The following is a 16230-nucleotide window of genomic DNA, read 5'->3' as shown; positions in this document are numbered from 1 at the left end:
ACAATATACATAAATATGCTTGATAAGCAATAGATGATAGACATAGAATGGTCTATCAGTAATAGATAAAAAAAAATTGTTCGTCAGTGATAGACTACTAAAATGATTTATTGATGATAGAAGTCTGTCATTGATACATTACCTAAATTGCATGTTTACCATTTATTTATTTGTGTGATATATTATAATTTGCAAATATGATAAAAAAATTGCTATCTATTACCATCATCAATTTAGATCTTTATTAATGATGACTAGTTGGATTTTGGAAACAAAAAAACTTGTTAAGATAACACAAAAGCTACATAGAAGGTTCTCTTTCATCTAACCAATTTTTACAAGAGTTTTCTAAACAACATAAACCTTTGACCTAAAGTATACACTTCTACAAAATCCCACACAAAGTCCCAAAATCTAAATCCCTTCTCAATGCTTGGAAATATTGTCTTCAATCATACCATCATGGAGATAACCTTCCTAACTTACCACAATAACCTTTGATTATGAGGATGAGCAAAATTTTCATTGCTATAGATTTAGACACCGTTTGATAACCATTTAATTTTTAAAGAACAAAAATCATATATATGATAACTATTTTTGGTTTTCTGTTTTTAAAAAACAAAAAACCAAACCATATTTGGTAATTGTTTTTAGTTTTCTGTTTTTTTTTTCAAAACAAAAAACCAGCATGTTTGATATTTGTGTGTTGTGTTTTTTATTTTAAAAAATATAGTTAAAAATGCGTGATTGCATCTAATTGTCATCTGATTGCCAATGTTATCCGTTACTATCTAATCGTTGTCTGATTACTATTTCATATTGATCGTTATTGGATTACTATCTTATACTGATTGTTAAAATATTGATTTACTATTTGATTGTTGTTAAATTAATATTTGATATTGATAGTGATACTAATTACCAATGATATCAATGTCTATTTGATTGTTGATTAATTACCATTTAATGCCGATTTCTATTTGATTGTTGTATGATTACTATTTGATGATGATTATTAATGATACCGATTGCTATATGATTAGTGACTGAATACTATTTGATACTGATTGTTATTATTATTTTATACTTATTGGGAATATTATCGGCAATCCTTTATACTTATATTTTTTTTTTCTTGTTAATTAACAATGATGCAGTCACATCATTGATACACTACAATAATATTACAAATTTTCAATCGCGGGTTTCAAGCATTTTCCACAATTGAAATTTGAAAATTTTCAACTACATTGTCTTAATGTGTAAATCACTTCGTTTTTTATTGTCAATAATATCAATTGCTATGTGATGAATAGCATTGAAAACATGAAGATAAAATCAAATAAAGTGTCGTTTGGATAATATTAACAAGGTAAGTAATTAATAACACATAATATCTAGAATTTTCTCCCATTTTATAAGACTATATACATCAAAACATTTAAGAATTTCAATCAGACAATCTTTTATAGCTCCAGAACATTTGACGACACAAGCTCCATCTGCCATTTTTCCAAAACAATCCATTACTTCCAATTGAAATCCACAGTGTACACAATAAACTTCATACAAAAGAGGATTTCAAAATCGTCAACTGCAACAACCACATACAAGAGAAACTACAGTATTCAAAGTAACAACAAGACTGGATGACATGCATAATAATTAAATCTCAGGCACCTATCAACAAAACTACAATCCGCAATCTTTTCAAATCCAACACTTATGGAAAACTTCATGATTTCCACAATTTAGGATGAAACCGAAATCCAAATCGAACTCCAAAAATATCAAGGACGAGATCAAAATCAGTATATGATGGATGTGGAGATTACGGCTGAAGGGAGAAAAAAAGAAGTAGGGTTTCGTGCTAATAAATAGTTAAGGGAAATTTAGTAATTACGAAGAAACCAAGAGTAGGATTTTAGTAAAATGACATGCATGCAAATTGAAGCAAGTAGCTGGCACGCCCTTAATATACTATTCCTAATTTGATACCCAATGCAAATCCCCTAAAATAATATAAATATTTTAATGGTACAAATTAATCACAAATAAAATGAAGAAAAATAATAAAAATAAATAGATTTGTTGGCGCTTAGATCTCATTCGTGTTGGGCTTTGCTACAGGTGAACGATGGCCTTGACTTCCAGCCCGCTTTCCTTAAGTTTAGTCTCGATCTTGTTCGAATTGATCTGTACAAAAGATCATCGCACTAGTGTGTTTGATTCATGTCGTGAAATGCATGAATTTGAGCTTTTATTTAGGCCTTTTTGCTATTAAAAATGGACTCGTGCATGAATTTGTCTTCAATTTTGGTCCTAAATGGTTAAAATTAAGATTGTTGGGGTTTAGTTGAGTTAAATACTGCTATTTGTTGTTTTTGGGCTAATTCGTTGTATGTTGGCAGGTTTGGAAGTTGTTTATGCAAATTTTTGCATCTGATGCGCTCGCAGCATATGTGATGCACCCACATCGCTGGAATTCTTGGTTTTGAACCAATCAAAGGTGGTTCCATTTTTCGCGTTTTGTTCAATTAAGCAGCTCCAATTTCTCCTGGAAATCGTTTAGAGCTTGAAATCCAGCCCTCCCCAACTATTTTTGCACTTATAAAAGGGATTGAAGCTCTCCCACTCATTATCGTCCGCCCCTCCATATCTCTCGCTGAAACTGTCCTTTACGCAACAGCTCTTGCACTTTTCTCATAGTTCAAGTAGCTTCAAGAACGGAAGTTCCTCTGAGGTGTAGTGGCTTTAGGATTTCTCTATGCACGATTTCACCTGGGAAAAGGGGGAAATCATCCTAGGGATAGATTTAAGGCTTAAGGATGAACCCAAATTCATTTGAGTTGTAATAGTCTAGTTTAGTTTTCATTTAATTTTTGGAAGTTAATTTCTTTCCCATCTTTCCACCAATCAAACTTTATTGTAGCAATGATTAGTGATTTAATAAAAATGTTTATTTTATCATCAATCATGAGCTAAATTCCTTAGGCGTTCAACAGTGTGGATGCCCTAAGGTCTTTATGGCTTAAGTAATGTTGCACTTCACATCAACTTGATTCATGCATTCTCTTTGTTGAATTTAAAGTTAGTATTGGTAAATTAAATTGGCTACTTAATTTAACAATCCAGTGGAGCTTTAGCATTGAAAAGGCTAGAGTATAAGCAACTCTCACAAAAGGATATGGGATCAAGAGCCTAGGAATAAAAAGGTCACACTACCTTAGGAATAAGGGGCAACATAGGGTAAAGAAACCGAACTTTAACCAATCTAAGGGAATATTAGCTACCCATGGGAACATTAGGTACTAGCTATTTAGAACGCCTAAAGGAACTGGACACCAAACCAAATAGGTGCATGCATGTTTTCACTATCTTAGTGTGTGTGGTCACATCACTTTTGCTATATGGTCTTGGCCCTTGTTGATTACCATTGCTTATTATTATTTGCATTTTAATTCTCACCCATTAACATCACCATTTATCTTTGGTTACCTATGGTTACAATGAATTTATAGTTTTGATTTAACTTAAACTACTACTAGTCTTGTGGGTTCAATACTTGGAATACACTGAGATTATCACTTATTTTGATAGTGTATGCTTGCACTAGATCGCATTCACCTGATATTCTTTACCTCTCATATATTTGGTTGATCAAGTTTTTGGCGCTATTCCTGGCAACTAGCAAAATTTTTAGTTTATTGTTGGCTGTGATTAACCAATGCGGCCGCATTAACTCTGTTTCAGGAAAAATCTAACTCTTTGTTGTTGTCTGTTTTGCAACGAGAGTTGGTGCATGAGAAGAAGGCCCTACATTTTTCAGCTAGATCCTAAAATAGAAAGGACCTTTCGCTGTTGAAAACGAGAACAAAGGCTAAAGCGTCAAGAGCAGAAGGAGTTGAGCGTAGAAGAGAGTCTTGCTGAAGCAGCATTTGTGCGACAAATCCAAATGGAACCAGACCCACCTCTTAGAGATGATCCTCCGAATCCTCCCATGAATGGGGGACAACATAATGGCAACCGGCAATATAACCCCCAAAATCCTATCTTCCATGCAGAAGATAGAGAAAGGGTCATCAGAGATTATGCAGCTCTGCCTTCCAAATGTCAGATACTGGCATTCTAGATCCACCAATTTGATACGCCCATATTTGAAATGAAGCCTTTGATGTTCCATATGTTAAACTCATTCGGCCAATTTGACGGGCTACCTAATGAAGATCCCCATAAACAGCTAAAACTTTTTGTGAGAATTTGTCACTTTTTCAAAGTTAACGGTGTTTCTGAAGATGCATTAAGACTTAAGTTGTTCCCCTAATTTTTACAGGGATATGCATAAGAGTGGCTTGATTCATGCCTCTTAACTCTATTACCACATGGGATAACCTTGCGGATAATTTTCTAGGAAAGTATTTCCTGCCCGACAAGAACGCCACATATAAAGGAGACATCACTGAATTCAGACAATCTCCATCTGAATCCATTGATGGAGCATGGATTAGTTCCAAAAGTTGGTGATGAAATACTCGCATCATGGACTTCCCGCATGCATCGTGATAGACCAATACTATAATGGCCGAACCAAGCTTCAAAGACTATGGTAAATGCATATGCAGTAGGATCTTTGCTTAAGAAGTTTTTAAACAAAGCTCAAGAGATCTTGGACATGATTACAAACAACCAGAACTGTAGTGCTAAGGACACACCACAATCACAAAAACCATTTATGAAGTACAAGAATTAGATACACTCGTATCCATGAGTCAACAGTTGACGGCCATTGGGAGCATGATTCAGAATCTTATGATTGGATGACAAAAAGTGGCAGCTATCCAAGATGAATCTCAAACTCAAACTTGTGAGTTTTGTACTGCTAATCATTTGACTAGTGAATGTTTGTATAACCCTCACTCAGTGTTCTATGTAGGTTTTTAGAAGGCGCAAGAGCAATGGGATCCTTATTCCAATACTCACAACCCGTTGCATGGGCAAAGCCCAACAACAATGCAAGTACATCGCAACAACAAAAGAGAGTAATTCCACTTGGATTCTTGCAAGTTTTGCGACAGTAGCCTCGAGTTCAACCTCCTGTGCAACCTTTTGAAAAAGGTCCCACCATGATAGAAATAATGAAGAAGTATTTGATAAGAAATGACGTGGCTCTAAGGAACTTAGAAGCAAGTGGGCCAATTGGCAAAGGAAATTTAGAACAGACCGCCCGAAACCTTACTGAAAAGCATATAAAAAGTGCTTTTATTACCTTCGAATTTAGAGCTACTATTGCTAGTTTTTGTTTGGTTTGATGTGGTTTATTGAGTGATTTCAGGAAACCAAGCATCAGGAGCAGTTTGTGCGAAAATGATAAAAAAACCCAAGGCAAAACTCTAATTTTGAGTAATTACAGGTTGACTAACGGAAGAAATCAAGGACCCAAGATGAAGAAAAGAGGCAGATTTAGAAAGTAATTTGAAGGAGCCAGCATTGGCCGAGCGTTGCAACACTGGTCCTTGACGCTGCAGACCTGAGAGCAATTGGAAACAGGGCAGCGTCACAACGCTGCTTGCGATGCTACGAACTTTATGTGCGGCTAGCATGACACCAACGTTGCAATGCTGCGAGCGTATTATAGATAGAGCGTTGCAGCGCCAGGTCCAAAAAAGAAAAAAGGGAGAAAAAGAGGAGGCAGAGTCGATTTTGAGCGATTTTAGTCCGCACAAGAGCCGAATTAGAGCAGTTTTAATCGTTTTTGGTGGAAGACTCGAGATTTCGATTAAGAGTTGATCCAAGATCGTCTCTGGGTTGATCGTGGTGGGATGATTGATTGTGATTGTGCTGTTTTATTGAAGAACGACACGAGGTTTGTGGCGAGAGTCAAGGAGATCGTGATTGGGATTCGGACCTATTAAGGGGAGATCATTCTTCTACGTTTAATGTACCTTTTGCTTTAATGATTGATTATTTGTGGACTATTGTTATCAGAATCATTTATGACTAAACTCTATTATTCTAGGGTGTTTGTGGATTCTATTAAATGTTACTTTGAGTATTGAAATTGCAGTTGATTGATTTTACATGGATTTCTAAATTATTTGTGTTTAATGCTTTTGATTAACTAGCCATTAATTGAATGAACCTAAGTTAATTAGATGTCTCGAGAGAGAGTTTAATTCGTGGACCTAATAATTTAGATTGTTATTCGAAATTGCATGAGAATGAATTTAGAATAATAAGGGGTGCGATTGAAAGATCTTAATGCTGTAACTATTCAAGCGATAGAAGAGATTCGGATTGATGGGTAGTTATTTGGAGGGTTTGAGCTCGAAAGAGGATTTCCTGATTTTAGAACTTCTAGCCTCAATCTATTAATTTCAATCAATTGCATGTCATATTCTTTGTATTCCCTAAATGAAACAACACCCTGGAATCGTTTTGCTCTGAATTTGTTCTTGTGTGTGATTGAGTTTTCGTTAGTCATAGTTATAGATAAAATTCATCTTTTGGGTTGCCTGAATAAAATTGACAAAGAATTGTGATAATTAAGTTTAGGAAAATTTTACTCATGTTGGTCCCTAAGGACGATACTCTATTTGGGATTTATTACTTCGATTGTGTATGCTTGTGCACCACATCACTTACCCACTAACATAGAAGCACCAAAGCTGAATGGAAAAGAGCAGTGCAAGGCTATTGCACAAAGAAGCAGCTTGGAATATGAAAAACCAAAAATATCTGGAGAGCAAGTATAGTACAGGGAGAAAGGAACAACAGATGTACAAGTCTAAAGAGGAAACAATCTCGAGAGATGTGGAAACAAAAAAGACAGATGGAAAAGGCAAAACGAATGATGAAGGAGAAATGTCAAAGGTGTCAACAGATAAAAAGGAGGTAGAAACATACAAACCACCCATACCCTTCCCCCAAAGACTTCAAAAGACCAACCAAGACACACAGTTCAAGAAGTTATTGGATATCCTCAAGCAATTACATATCAACATCCCTTTAGTTGAGGCTTTAAAGGAGATGTCGAACTATGTCAAGTTCCTAAAAGATATTTTATCTAAGAAACAAAAGTTGTCGAAGTTTGAAATCATTGCATTAACTGAATGTTGCAGCATGATAGTTAGCAAAAAGATTCCTGCTAAGCTAAAAGACCCTAGAAGCTTTACCATCCCCTGCTCAATTGGAGAACAGAGTCTAGGCAGAGCATTGTGTGACCTGGGGGAAAGCATCAACTTGATGCCATACTCTATCTTCACTTAGCTTGGCATTGGGGAAGTGAAGCCAACCATGGCGACACTACAGTTAACTGACAGATCCACCACTAAGCCAGTGGGAAAGATTAAGGGTGTACTGGTAAAAGTAGACAAGTTCGTGTTTCCTGTGGACTTTGTCATTTTAGACTATGAAGCATATAAGGAAGTGTCGATAATTCTAGGACAACCATTTTTGGCAAGGAGAACACTAATCGTTGTGTAAAAGGGAAAATTGACTATGCGAGTCAATGACCAGCAGATTACGTTTAATGTGTTAAACGCACTAAAATTTTCACGGGCTGTAAATGAGTGTTCTTTCGTTAATGCTATTGACAGTTTGTTTTCAAATGTGCAGGATGTTATGCATGAGGAAGAGTAGGAAGAAGTACTAGAAGAAATTGAAGAAACAACAGAGCAGGTTGCTACGGTAGCAAGGATAGCAAGTCTCGTGGCAAATCGTGAAATATCAAAACCACGGAAGTTGTCGGTAATTGAGCCACCAAAGCTTGAACTGAAGCCATTTTCAACACATTTAAAATATGCATATCTTGGTTAAGATAACACATTGTCGATAATCATTGTTGTTGAGCTCATAAAAAAAGTTGAAAAATTATTGATGAAGGTTCTAGGTAAACACAAGCAAGCGATTGATTGGACAATAACCGACATCAAAGGAATCAGTCCTTCATTTTGCATACATCCAATCAATCTAGAAGAATGAGCAAGGAATTCAGTTGAGAGTCAAAGGCGGCTAAATCCAAGCATGAAAGAAGTTGTTCGAAAAGAAATTATCGTAACTAGATGTCAAAGCGATCTACGTCATTTTCGGCAGCGCATGGGTTAGTCCAATACAATGCATACAAAAAAAAATGGGTGGTATGATCGTAGTGGCGAACGAGAACAACAAGCTCACCCCGATGCGAATGGTAATAGGATGATGGGTTTTCATGGACTACCACAAACTTAACAAGGCCACGAAGAAAGATTACTTTCCATTGTCGTTCATCGATTGAATGTTAGATTGATTAGCTGGTAAAGAGTACTATTGTTTCCTTGATAGGTATTCGGAGTACAATCAGATAAGACTGTTCCAAAGGATCAGAGTAAGACTATGTTCACATGCCCCTATGACACCTTTACCTTTCGATGGATGCCATTTGGGCTATGCAACGCTCCAGCAACATTTCAATGATGCATGATGGCGATATTTTCTGACTTGGTGGAGAGAACACCGAGGTTTTTATGGATGAATTTTCAGTGCATGGCAAAACTTTTCGCAACTGTTTAAAGAATATGGAGTAGGTGTTGAAGCAATGCAAGGAAACTAATCTGGTGTTAAATTGAGAAAATGTCACTTATGGTGACGGAAGGAATCGTATTAGGGGATAAGATATCAAAACAAGGGTTAAAGGTGGACAAGGCTAAGGTCAAGCTTATTTCAAAGCTCCCTGCCCCCATAACTATGAAAGATGTCAGAAGCTTCCTGAGCCACGCAGGTTTCTACAGCTGTTTTATTAAGAACTTTTCATACATCTCCAAACCTTTATGCAGACTGTTATAAGTGGACAAGCCATTTCTGTTTGATCAAGAATGTAAGGAAGCATTTAAGATGCTGAAAAAGGCTCTGACAATTACACCTATCATGAAGAAGCCACTTTGGTCATCCTCCTTCGAATTGATGTGAGATGCCAGCGACTTCGCCCTCTGAGCAGTGCTAGCTCAATAGAAAGGCAAGGTTATTCATCTAATTTATTATGCAAGCAAGACAATGAATGAAACCCAGGAAAATTACACTACAATAGAAAATGAGCTGCTGATAGTTGTTTTCGGTTTTGAGAAGTTCAGATCTTATTTACTAGAGACCAAAGTTATTGTTCACACCAATCATTCCATACTAAAGTACTTACTGGTAAAGAAAGATGCAAAGCCCAGATTAATTAGGTGGATCCTATTGTTACAAGAATTCGATGTGGAAATAGTAGACAAAAAGGAACAGAGAACTAAGTTGCTGACCATCTCTCCCGCCTGAAAAGAAAAATGGAAGAATCAAATGAAATTCATGATACTTTTATCGATGAACAGTTGCTGGCAATTGACAAAAGTCCATAGTATGCAGAATTTGCTAACTACTTAGCGGTTGGAATTATGCCACCTGAAGCCACAAATAAGAAGTTGAAGAAGTTCTTTGGCGACATCAAGCAGTATTTTTGGGATGACCCGTACTTGTTCAAGTTGGGGTCTGACCAGATCTTGAGGCATCATTTTGTAAAAGAAGAGGTAGTTGATATCTTTGAAGCATGTCACCAGGCTCCATATGGAGGTTATTTTGTAGGAATGAAAAACAAAAACACTAGAATTGTAAAGTGGATACTTTTGGCCGACGTTGTTCAAAGATGCCCACAACTTTGCTAAAGAATGTGATAAATGTCAGAGAACGGAAAATTTATCAGTCGGTAATGAAATGCCAATGAACTACATCCTCAAAGCTGGGTTTCGATTTTATGGGGCCATTTTCGCTATCATTTGGGAATTCCTACCTCTTGTTGGCAGTAGATTACATCTCGAAATGGATTGAGGTAGTGGCGACTGCATCTAACGACACAAAAGTGGTAAAGAAGTTCCTCTTAAAGAACATTTTCTGCAGATATGGATTGTTCAAGGCTCTAATCAGTGATGAGGGAACCCACTTCATCAATTGGAAGATGGTAAGTCTGTTACAAAAATACAACGTGAAGCTTCGGATAGCTATGACATATCACCCCCAAATTAATGGTCTAGTTAGTTGTCAAACGGTGAAATCAAGAGCATCCTTCAGAAAATGATGGATCCATCGAGAAACGACTAGTCATTAAAACTGAACGAATTGCTCTGGACCGACTGAACAACTTTCAAGGCCCTGTTAGGAATGTCATCATATTGGATCGTATTGGATAAAGCATGTCATTTACCATTAGAGTTAGAGTACAAATCATATTGCGCAATTAAGAAGTTGAATCTAAATCGGGGATAAGCAAATGACAGGAGAATGTTGTAGCTGAATGAGCTGGAAGAGCTTCAAAATCAAGCTTACAAAGACGCCAAGATAAGTAAAGAGAAAATGAAAAGGTACCATGATAAAAAAAAAAAATTAAGCTCGTCAAGTTCAAGGAACGACAATAGGTTTTGTTTTTCAACTCCAAGCTAAGGCTCTTCTCAGGAAAACTAAAATCCAAATGGTCAAGGCTATTCTTAATCTACAAAATATTCCCCCATGGTGCTATGGAACTGCAGAATGGCAACCACATTTTCAAGGTAAGTAGGCAAAAAAGTGAAGGCATATTGGGGAGAGATGGTAAACAAAGGAAAGACTTCTGTTTCCCTTACTGAATTGGTATGAGAAAGGGCCCTGGTGTACATGTACGTTTTTTTTTCTTGTTTTGTTTATTTTGTTAAAAATAAAGAAGAAGAAGAAGTAGTCTTGATTTTTATCTGTTTTCACAATTAAACTCTGTTTAGGAGGGTATTGTCTAAAGAAAATGTATTTAAGATGACCACAGAGAACACCCTGACCTGGAAACCTACCTAGGAGTTTAGTAATTGGGATGAACTTTCTGAATTTTCACTTAATGGATTGTTTGGTTGGAGGGAAAAGAGGGTGGAAATGGGAATGGGATTACAAAGCCCATGTTTGGTTGGTGGGTTTTGTTTATTTATCTTGGAAAAGTCAATTCCTAAGTATCTTTTACCCACACAAATGAAGGAATTGCATACCCATTGAGAAGTGTAGGTTTTCATTTCTTCTTCTCCTTCTTACCACCATTTTCCTTCCTTCGAGCCGTGAACTCTCTGCTTTGAGTGCTGCCCATCTCTCTACTTCGGTGCTGCTGTCTCTCTTCCTCTCTTCTCGCCGGCGCGATTTTCTGCTCCTCTATTGGTACTTACATTCTTTCCATCTCCATTTATATTTTTTTTCTCACTTCAATTTATGTCTTTATTCAATCTCCCTCCTATTGGTACTTCAATCTCTAGTCGCTGTATTCTTTTTTTAGTGTTGTTTATTTATGTCTTTCAATTTTCTGTTGTCTATTGGTAATGATTTATCTTTTTTCCCTTATTTATTGATTTTCTGTTCCACTTATCTCTTCTTTTTCCAGTGTTGATTTATTCTCCATTTATTTAGTCCTTTGTGATATATGGGAATTTTTTATTTATTCTCCATTTATTCAGCCCTTTGTGATATATGAAAATTTTTGTAATCAGAACCCATCTTCGCACATGTTTCTCTGTTCCCACATTTTTGTTATATGGGATTTTTCTGTTCCTACAAAAATATCATTCACTTTTGTAATCAAACTATTTTCATTTCTCTAAACTATTATCATTATTTCTTTGTAATCAAACTATTACTTTGGACAAATTCTCTTTTGTAATCAGATCCCGTCTTCGCACATGTTTCTCTATTCCAAATGTGGGAATTTTTTCTGAAACTCAGTCACTAAAGCCAAATTCTCTTGATGAAGGATATTGACATTCTCTCTTAATTTTTTCTTTCAATTATATTGTCCTAATATCATTCTCTAGCTTCTCATTTTATCTACTATTGTCATAATATAATTATTGCATCGCTTTCATTGGTTTATTTAGTGGAGTTTGTTCGATTTCTTATCTAATTCGGTTGGGTTTTAGTTTTGTGAAATTTAAGATATGTTTGATGGGTTATTTGATTTTACTTTTTTTTCTTTGACTTTTCTTAATTTTTCAAATTGAAGTAACTAGGATCCTATTCATTCTACATGTTTTTTTGTTCTCTTTTGATGTATTGAATGAGTTGATTTGCTACATTATGATTTATTTCTAAGAATTGTTTATTAATTAACTAATGATGGGATAAAACATTTCGTTTATCATGCAGATATGAATGACATATATTCAGCTATTGAACAACAAATTCTTATTATCTTGTTGTCATATTTAGAGATAATAAAACAAGCAATGAAAACATCTTTTCTATTGGTAGTAATATTATTGTATAAAGGACAAACACAATTATGAGTGGAAGTCTTTCTATAGGCATCGAATTAGACAATTAAACTTTTTTGGTCTAATACATGAGAGTGATTTAGCATGTTTCGAGACAACACGAATGAATGGGAGATGTTTTACTACATTATGTCATATGCTTAAAATAACTAGCAAATTAAGAGGCACGACACATGTAGAAGTTGAAGAGATGGTTGCAATATTTTTACATATCCTTGCATATGACGTTAAAAATAGAGTTATATGTCGACATTTTACGCGTTCAAGAGAAACAATTAGTAGACATTTTAATATAGTTCTGAACTCTGTGATACGACTACATGAGTTATTACTTAAACATCCTGAGCTTGTTTCTGCTAACTGCTTTGATGAAAAATGGAAGTGGTTTAAGGTAATTTTTGTTTTATAGTTTTGCTCATGTTTAAATATTAGTAGGTGGTTTAATTAATTTAGAGTCTTCTTTGTATGTAGAATTGTCTAAGTGCACTAGATTGAACCTATATTAAAGTCAATGTGAGTATTCTCGATAGACCTAGGTATCGAACCAAGAAGAATGAAATTGCTACTAATGTCTTAGGAGCTTGCTCCCAAGATATGCAATTCATCTATGTTTTACCTGGATGGGAAGGTTCAGCTTTTGACTCAAGAGTTTTACGAGATGCTATATCTAGGAGGAATGGATTAAAGATTCCAAAAGGTAACATGTATGATACTAGGATTGGTATGTAGTTTGGATTAGAAACACTTTGTACATACATTCTCAAGTATTCAGTTGGTGTGTTTAGGTTGTTACTATCTATGTGATGTTGGCTATACAAATGGTGAAGGATTTTTGGCTCCTTACAGAGGACAACGATGTCATTTAAATGATTGGATGCAATGATACCAACCAAGAACTCCAGCTGAATTTTTTAATATGAAGCATTCATCTGCAAGAAATGTAATAGAACGAGCATTTGTGCTATTAAAAGGTCGATGGGCTATTCTTCGAGGGAAATATTACTATCCAGTAAAAGTTCAATGTCGCATTATTACAGCTTATTGTTTCATTCATAATCTTATAAGAAGAGAAATGCCTGTAGATCCGTTAGAAGAAGATGAAGTTGGAGACACTCATTCAAGTACTTTTGACATGGATAGTGATCAAATAATATATGTTGAGAGTTCAAATGAATGGACAAATTGGAGAGATAACTTAGCAATTGAGATGTTTGAGGAGGGAGGGGCATTAAATATTAATAATAGGATGTATTATTATGATGTAAACATGCACCTTATTATAAGCTTTTATGAAACATTGTGAACTACTATATTGCTATTTATTTCATAATTATGATATGTGATGTATGTTTTGATTTTCATACTATGTTATATGTGAAGTTTTGAGTTTTAATAGTCTAATATGTGATGTGAATCATAGATATGGATGTCAACAAATAATCTACAACTGGTTCAAGTAGGTCGAAACATATGTGGAGTAAGATAGAAGATGAGAAATTAGTAGAATGCTTATTGGAGTTATCTAACATTGGCACATAGAAGGTTGATAATGGTACTTTCAAACAAGGATTTCTCAATCAAATAGAGAAATGGATGGCTGAAAAAATTCATAATTGTGAAGTTAAGGCTCAACCACACATAGAGTCTAGAGTTAAACTGTTGAAGAAGCAGTACAACGCAATAGCTGAAATGTTAGGCCCAAATTGTAGTGGCTTCGGATGGAATGATCAAGAAAAGTTATACAGGAAGAAAAGGATATATTTGATGAATGGGTAAAGGTAAATGTAGATTTTTTTTATTGCTAGTGTATTGTTATCATGTTATTGTTGAAATGTATTAAAAGTTGATTTATATTTGTTTTCATAGAGTCATCCAAATGCAAAAGGACTAAGTGTTTCTTTTCCTTTCTACGAACAGTTAGCCATTATTTTTGGAAAAGATAGAGCCAATGGACTTGGTGCAGAAGATCCAGCTGACATGTTTGAAGCAGTAGAGCGAGAAATGGACAACAATGATTTTTAGAGAGAAATAGATGGTTTTTATGTGTCTGATCCACCAATAGTTGGAAGGGAAGAAGTGGATGGACCTACCTCAATGAGTGAAGCGGCAACAAATATACAATCTAGTGCACATACATAAATAGGTCTAGTAAGAAAAGAGCAAGAAATATGGACCCATTGGTGATGGCAGTGAATGGTCCTAAGAATGTTATGAGTAGTCATCTTTCAAGCGCTAATGATAACATTCAAGAGATTGCTATGTTTTATCGACAGGTAGTTGAACGAGTGTCTACAAGAGAAGCACGTTGAAACTCATTAGTTAGTGAAATTAGAAAGGTAGATGGATTAAGTGTTCGACAAAGGGTGAGAGCGGGTAAGATTATCACTAAAGACCAATCTCAGATTTATTATTTCTTTAATCTTCCACATGATGAAAGATATGAATTCATAAGGGAGGTTTTGCAAGAAGACGTTCATTCTTAAACTGTGGGAATATCGTAGTATCTTCTATGTAATAGGAGACTTTATAAATATGTTATACCTGGGAAATTATGTATATATATATATATATATATTAGTGCCCTTATCAAATGATGTGTACTTCTTATTTTGAGCTAGCATGTTAGTGCTTGCTAAGTATCTTCATTTTGAATGAATGTTGCACTGTACTCTTGTTTTTAACTATGAATATTGACATAATATAAATGCTTATTTTGTCTATGTTTAGTATTTATACTTTGATATTGGTTATATTTGAACAATATAACATTTACTTGGGTGATCTAATAATATTCCCATCAGGGGTGTCGTGGGTTGGGTTTAGGGATATTTTAGGCCCAACCCTATGCTTCGGTTTGTTATTTTTCTAACCCAAACTAACCCTTGTTCAATTATGAACCCGAACCAAACCAACTCAAAAAAAGGGTTGGGTTGGTTCGGTTCCATCGGTTCCCTTAAAAAAAAGCTTGGAATCACCAATAAAAAATCACTACTACAAAATCTACATTACTTGACACTTGTATTGTAGCTTTTAATTAATTGACGTTTATGTGGAAAAAAACGTCAAGTAATATGATTTTGGACAAAAAGTCAAGTAAAAGGGTTAAAAAAGCGGAGATTGACGGAATATTTTGGATATTTGATATGCCTCCAATTTAGTATGCAAATCATATAGCATTTAGTAGTTCCGGGTAAGCGATCGTGGGGTCTTCGTGGGTGATCGTCTAGTGTTACTCAGCGATCTTGTAGCAGAGCTAAGCGATCGTGTGGCTGAGCTCAACGATCGTATAGCATTTGGCAGGCGATCGTATAGCACTGGGTAGGCGATCGTAAACATTTTGTTACTCAGCGATCGTGTAGTAAAGCTAAGCGATCGTGTAGCCGAGCTCAGCGATCGTGTAGACGATCTCAGCATTCGTGTAGCCTTTGGTAAGGCAAATCCGTATAACATTGGGTAGACGATCGTATAACATTTTGTTACTCAGCGATCGTGTAGCATTTGGTAGGCGATCGTATAGCATTGGTAGACGATCGTATAGCATTTTGTTACTCAACGTTCGTGTAGCAGAGCTAAGCGATCGTTTAGCTGAGCTCAACGATCGTGTAGCCGAGATCAGCGATCGTATAGCATTTTGTTACTCAATGATCGTGTAGTAGAGCTCAGCGATCGTGTAGATAATTTAAGGATCGTATATTTTGTAAACGATCGTTTGGACTTGTTAAGCGATTGTCTAGTCTCTAGGTCGGTTCGATTCAAACCGAACGATTTTCCTACGAACCCGAGAACCAAACCGACCTATTCGGGTTCATTAAAAAAAATCCCACACCAAACCATTTTTTTTTAACCAACCCAAACCAGCTAGGTTGGGTTGGGTTGCTCGGTTTTTTTGGGTCTTCGATTTTTTTGAACACCCCTAATTCCCATGAAACACCAAACACATTTCCTACAC

Source organism: Benincasa hispida, chromosome 3 (assembly GCF_009727055.1).
Source record: "Benincasa hispida cultivar B227 chromosome 3, ASM972705v1, whole genome shotgun sequence".
Classification (NCBI taxonomy): Eukaryota; Viridiplantae; Streptophyta; class Magnoliopsida; order Cucurbitales; family Cucurbitaceae; genus Benincasa; species Benincasa hispida.
Note: the sequence above shows the minus strand (reverse complement) of the source record.